The sequence below is a fragment of the Palaemon carinicauda genome, chromosome 7 (assembly GCF_036898095.1).
Source record: "Palaemon carinicauda isolate YSFRI2023 chromosome 7, ASM3689809v2, whole genome shotgun sequence".
Lineage (NCBI taxonomy): Eukaryota > Metazoa > Arthropoda > Malacostraca > Decapoda > Palaemonidae > Palaemon > Palaemon carinicauda.
In genome coordinates this window covers 117,246,588-117,254,087 of record NC_090731.1, presented here as the reverse complement: position 1 = coordinate 117,254,087, position 7,500 = coordinate 117,246,588, and the positions used below count along the sequence as shown (strand labels likewise).

At 35.0% G+C, this 7,500-nt stretch overlaps 1 protein-coding gene across 3 annotated transcripts in view; it reads left to right on the top strand.

The window, feature by feature from the left end:
• The window catches only part of Rbsn-5 (Rabenosyn-5), a 197,599-nt gene that overhangs the window by 151,373 nt on the left and 38,726 nt on the right, over nucleotides 1-7,500 (top strand). The gene's annotated exons all lie outside the window — the stretch shown is intronic.

The following is a 7,500-nucleotide window of genomic DNA, read 5'->3' as shown; positions in this document are numbered from 1 at the left end:
TATATATATATATATATATATATATATATATATATATATATATGTATCTAAGCATATATTTATATATATATATATATATATATATATATATTATATACTGTATAATATATATATATATATATATATATATATATATATATATATATATATATATATATATATATATATATATATAAATTTATATATATATATATATATCTATATATATATATATATATATATATATATATATATATATATATATATATATATATATATATATATATATAGGTATGTATGTGTATATATATATATATATATATATATATATATATTATATATATATATATTTATGTATATATGTATATATATAGTCCCAAAGCATGGACAAATTAATTTAAAAAAATATGATTCAGGAAACGGGATAAGAAAGTGGTGAATGCGTTCTTTCAACTTAAATATATTTAAACATAGTCATCACACAATTAATGACTAATTTTTGTTGTATAATAAAAATAGTCCTTATAGATGAAAGGCTTCCAAATGACTACTAAATACCTGCTCTTACAATAATTCAATACACATCTATTTTCGGGCCAAGACTACAGCTGGGAGACCAAGTATAAGTCCGTTACTTCACATTACAAACATACAAGTGTAAAAGGCTTAGCGTGACTACTCCGGGCACAATGGAAGGACGTTAGCCCTTAATCGTGGCTCTATTCAAACTGAATAAAGGCGTGTTAGACTATCACAGCGTGATCCTTGGGAGTCATGGGTAGGTGCCATCTTGCCTAGGGGGTTTTGGGTATGGGTTCCCTCTTCAAATTGAGAGCAGTTCACACCGGTCTCCTGGCTGCAGCCTCACTACCCCATTTGCCTGCAACGACAAAGTTGGAGAAAGGAAAAAGGATCTAGTTATCATGTATAAGACGCCAATGGCTTCCAGTGGCACCTCTCGGAGCTGACTCTAGGTCTATTACCCAAGCGAAGGCTGCAGAAGAGGTCATCAGCATGACCCCAATCGGTTTCAATTCCCCCCTACCAAGTTACAGTTTCTCCTGGAACTGTGGTAGGTTCCAAAAACAAATCACTACAAACTTCACTTTTAATCCAAGCCCCAACAATGTTTGAGTGTCAAAAACACAGTTACTCTACTTGATATTAATCAAAAACAAACAAAACCCAATACGTGACTGTTCTGCTGCAGTTCGCTTTGAGTACACATAGAGCCAAATTCTCACAAAAGAAAAACAAATAGCAACAATCTACATAATCTGAACAAACCAAGTTCACATATAATGTAATCGTAGGTTGTGCCTTATATCATGAGAAAATAGGAACTGTAGCAACATGAATACGTAAGATACAAAATATGATTACTGAAAATCAAGAACAAAACAGTAAAAGGTTATATACTAAAAAAAAAACAAGAAATGTAATGAATAACTTTTAAAAACAATGCATATGGGCAAATATGGGTAGTTGAATACCAGGAAACAAAATACTGTAAAAGTTACATATTAGCAAATGAAATCTGAAACAAGAGACTTCCATCATTAAAACAACTCATACAAAGATACTCATTATCAGTGAACATACTTTAAAGATAACTCAAAAAGAGAATCAATCATCAATCAACACTACACATCGGTATTCATAATATACATACTTTACATATGAACATGTACGGATACTGTATGATTTATCAAGAGAACATATGATAGAGGACAGTGACTGCAAAGTTACAATTTATACAACAGAAAGTAACCCTTGCATTAAAAAATACTCAACTTTTCTAATTCCTACAGTCCATTAGTGGATGCAGTCATCGTACAAAAAGAATTAATGCCCTCATATGTCAAGCCTACACTCTGGCTCATTCATTGGACTCTCAGTCTGAAAGAGATCTAAGATATAGTACTGGTAAACACAATACATTATACATTCATTAGGTTTAGACCAAAATTAATAGTTACTAGCAAAAAAACTCAAATTACCTAAAGGAAAAGTTTCACACAAAAACAATTCCTCGGAAAACCAACATATGTTATCAGTCATAATATTCTCATGTAGCTAAATCACACTAGCAAAGTGTTTACAAACCAAGGTACTAGTACATAAAGAAAAAACACAACAGCTGTATCAAAAATCAATTAATATGCATCACCATCAAAAGTTAACTAACTGTATCATACTTGCAAAAAGTATCATAGACAAACAAAGCTCTGTTCCTCCACTCAAAACACTTTTGCAGGCTTCTATGCAAAAAAGCAACAAAATGTCAAAATGAATGGTACCATTACAACTATTCATCTGAACTATGCTTATACTCTGCACTAAGTAAGGCATGCCTGGGATCCTTGGAACCACTCCTTGGGTGGGGGTGTTTCCCCGTCCTCCGCGTTCATTGCATGAACTCTGGCGGCGGTCTTCCTCAAAGCCTCTTGCTTGAGGACAACAAAGCAACCTCTCCTAAGAAAGGGTCCGCCAGCATAAAGTCTGGCCTCCTTTCTTCCCCTCCACCGGGGTCAGGTAGGTCATCAAAATAGAACACCAGTTCAACCAGACGGTGAAAAAAGAAAACAATTCTTCAACATCCACAACAGGGATGTCCAAATTCCCAAGTTTCAATCAGCACCTGCCAACTCACAACAAGGGACATCAAAAAACTCTAAGGGCATCTCGACGCCCAAGTACAGAAAGTCTCTCTCTCTATCTCTCTCTCTCTCTCTCTCTCTCTCTCTCTCTCTCTGACATCATCATCAGGGCTATGAACTCTCAATGCCCAATCATTCAAGTTCCAATCTGGGCAAACTGCTGACACATCGCTCGCATCACAACCGAAAACAAGCTTTCTGACGGAAGTTTCACAACAGAGACACAACCTATATACAGTCCTTTCACAACAGCAACCTTCCCATCTTGTGTTGTCTCATCTCTTTTGCTCGCGCTTAACTAAGCCAAACCCAAACTCTGTCAAACAAACAACAATCATTCTAGGACACTTATTCATCTAAGCTGACCCACATCACACAAGCAAAGGCTCTTGCGTTACCATCACATCATCATTATCTACTTCGCACTCCATAGTCCTAAGCTATGTAGGCCTGGGTCTTCCAAGTCTTCTAGTGCCTTGTGGAGCCCAATTAAACGTTTGGTGAACTAATCTCTCTAGGGAAGTGCAACAACACATCACAGAGAACTAATCTGAAATCAAGATTTCCTAGTGCAACTACGAATAGGGAAAACCATTCCAATCAGATCTACGTCAAACCTCAAACACAAAAAATACAAGGTGAAAAACGTAAATTTACGTTAAAACTGAAGGCTATAGAATTTCTCCAAAATCAAAACTGTTCCCAAACTACATCAAACCTTATTCAGAACATAACAAACTCTTCATAACCTGTCACTGAGGTCAACAAAAAAAATATCTCCAATCAATTTCCTTAGAAAAGTGAAAAAACTTCCTTACCTCCCTACCCTTAAGGGACAATCATTAGCAAAAAAAAAAAAAAAGAAAACAGTTCTCTCTCATCCTTTCAACACCTCTTTTTTTCTCTTTTCTTTTTATTCTGCGAACACACTGACGCCGCTCCTGCGCGTGCGCAATCTCTCTCTCTCTCTCTCTCTCTCTCTGCGCCTCTCATACCTTCACGCACACGCATTCAAACATTTGCACACACAGGGACTTACATGGGTCGAATTTTGTGGCCCCAAACTCTCCAATAGTCATCAAATTCTTTTGTCCTCGCATCTTTCAGCGAGCAACGAACTAAAGCAAACTGAAAAAAAAACATAGCATGCAAAAAATACTGAAACTGAAAAAAACAAACTGAGCTCAAAATCTTAAAATTACGTCCTTAACTTATATATAAAACAGGCATTACAGCACAAACAAAAAAGAAAACAAAACAGAGTACATAACAGAGTCTCGTTTGACCTTTGAGACAAGTCACTGAAACTTACATAACTCTGAAGGGCAATTAGCTAGCCTCTTATTGGTCTCTGAACGTACACAAAGCCATCAAAATACTAGGCTTTATCTCATGGATTCACCAAATCACTTAATTACGATCAAATCCACCTTTTACGTTATACCTTGACACCAAAAACATCCTTTTTTCTTTAACACATTTTGACATAAAACAAAACATAGCTTTTTCTTATCAGACATTAATTAACTAACAAAGGCAACGGTATGGCTACTCATTGTCACCTTCTAACCCAAAGTTCGTTTTGTTGACATGATTCCCTCGATACTCAGATCAGAGTTTATTGCTTTACTAAGCTATTGTTCAAAACACAGGGCGCCTGTCAAAGCTTTAGGCTGACTTGGTGTCTAGTTTGCCTTGATCACAAGTTAGCTTATCAAATCTTTTAACACTAGGCCTACTGTTAAAACTACCGTGTCACCAATATCTGGTTTTACAATCATTCCGATTATATACTTTATTCTTGCCAAAAACAATTGAAAATCTACGGCAACTAGTTCACCATTTCTCAAAATTTTCACATTACTTATTTGTTCTCGTGAGTTAACTGGAACTGACAATCACATAAGAACTCAAATTATCTTCTCTATATCATGTTGTCAACTGTTATTATTATTATTATTATTATTATTATTATTAGTATTACTAGCCAAGCTACAACCCTAGTTGGAAAAGCAAGATGCTATAAGCCCAAGGGCTTCAATAGGGAAAAATAGCCCAGTGAGGAAAGGAAATAAGGAAATAAATAAATGATGAGAATAAATTAACAATAAAGCATTCAAAAAACAGTAACAACGTCAAAACAGATATGTGCTATATAAACTATTAACAACGTCAAAAACAGATATGTTATATATAAACTATAAAAAGACTCATGTCAGCCTGGTCAACATAAAAACATTTGCTCCAACTTTGAACTTTTGAAGTTCTACTGATTCAACTGCCTGATTAGGAAGATCATTCCACAACTTGGTAACAGCTGGAATAAAACTTCTAGAATACTGTGTAGTATTGAGCCTCATGATGGTGAAGGCCTAGCTATTAGAATTAACTGCCTGCTTAGTATTATGAACAGGATGGAATTGTCCAGGTAGATCTGAATGTAAAGGATGGTCAGAGTTATGAAAAATGTTATGCAACATGCATAATGAACTAATTGAACGACGGTGCCAAAGATTAATATGTAGATCAGGAATTAGGAATTCATATAGACGGTAAGTTTCTGTCCAACAAATTAAGATGAGAATCAGCAGCTGAACACCAGACAGGAGAACAATACTCAAAACAAGGTAGAATGAAAGAATTAAAACTCTTCTTCAGAATAGATTGATCACTGAAAATCTTGTAAAACTTTCTCAGTAAGCCAATTTTTTTGTGCAATTGAAGAAGACACAGACCTAATGTGTTTCTCAAAAGTAAATTTGCTGTCGAGAATCACACCTACAATTTTAAAAGTCATACAAATTTAAAGAAACATTATCAATACTGAGATCCGAATGCTGAGGAGCTACCGTCCTTGACCTGCTTACAACCATACTTTGAGTTTTATTAAGATTTAACTTCATACCCCATAATTTACACCATGCACTAATTTTAGCTAAATCTCTATTAAGGGATTCACCAACCACAGATCTACATTCAGGTGATGGAATTGATGCAAAATAGAGTAGCATCATCTGCATATGCAACAAGCTTGTTTTCTAGGCCAAACCACATGTCATGTGTATATAGTATGAAAAGTAATGGGCCAAGAACACTACCCTGTGGAACACCGGATATCACATTCCTATACTCACTATGGCGCCCATCAACAACAACTCTTTGAGATCTATTACTTAGAAAATCAGTAATAAAGCTAAGAAACGACCCACCCACTCCCAACTGTTTCAGTTTGAAAACAAGGGCCTCATGATTAACACGGTCAATGGCAGCACTAAAATCAAGGCCAATCTTACGAACTTCCTGACCACAAGCAAGGGATTTTTGTACAGCATTGGAGATTGTAAGAAGGGCATCACATGCTCCAAGGCCTTTACGAAAACCAAATTGCAAACTAGAGAATAGATGATTACCTTCAGCAAACCTATTAAGACGTTTTGCCAGAAGACGCTCAAAAACTAGATAATATGGGAGTTATGGAAATTGGGCAGTAATCAGTGGGACTTGAGCTACCACAAGCACATTTACATAGAGGAGTAACATTACCATTTCTTCAACAAGTGCTAAAAGCTCCTTTTCTTGCTAACTTGCGCAAAATAACAGATAACTTTGGAGCTAAGAAATCTGCTGTCATTATGAAAAACAAAGGAAAAATGCCATTTGGGTCTATACCTCCATAAGCATCAAGGTCCATCAACAGAGCTTTAATTTCACGAGATCGAAAAGCTAAATGAGTTAGTTTAGCCTCAGGAAAACAGGAATGAGGAAGTTCAAGTTTTTCATTACTCTGTTTACTGTCAAAAATGTCAGCCTACAGGGTTGGCTAAAAAAAACTTTTTTGTTCACTTGTCACGATTTTTCTAAAACACACAATCCTATACAGAGCTAGAAAACAAAAATTTAAATCTGACCTTTAAGCAAAAAAGAATTACGTTACTTGTCAAAATCTTAGATTTCTTTTCATTACACAAAAAAAAACTTATTCAAGATGTGCTCTTTAACAGTGATTGTGACATTATAATGCTTACTCAGGGAACTCGCACGCCATCTCATTCGCTTCATTCATCTTCATTCATGTCGGCTGACTCTAATCGGGTATCGTTCGAACCTAAAATGCATTCGCACTCCTTGCTAAATCATTCGACATGACTTGTCCAAAATAAATTAACAATGCTCAGTGTCATCAATCAGACCAAACACGGGTAAACAAATCACTTATGACACACTGTAACTAAAAGAAACCAAACGCAAAATTTTAAACCTCCTACGTGACATTGCTAATTACTTAACAACTGTTAACAACTGAACTTCTGGTATTACGTTAACAAACGAGTCTTCATCCTTTAGGATAATATCAGACTAAAACTGACAAACAATAGCTTAACTCTGTCTTTTAAAATATTTCATAACGATCTAAGTAGGCTACTGATCGACAACACGGAGTATGACGTAATAACAAATATTGTGACACAAATTTCCCAAATTACTGACGTACATAACTTACATTTCTCTCTCCATAATTTTATTAAGTACATACTCAAAAAGGGACATCATAAAGAACTTCGTAAATTACGTCTTAACACTGAACTTACAAACTTACATTTCCTCTCTGGAATTAAACAACTTATTATTGTTAACACAGAACTATCTCAACATGTGACTTTACTTCTTTTCCAAAAATCACATTTAACATCTTTGACTGCTATGGTCTCAAAAACAAACTTAAACTACTATAAACCAAAGAAACCATGCAATGAAAACTTATAGTTCATACAGCATAAAGAACAATTTCTCATTTAACCACACATAAACAAAATCAATCTGATTTTCTTCTTTTGTGAAAAGAAAAGTTAATCTTTACTCG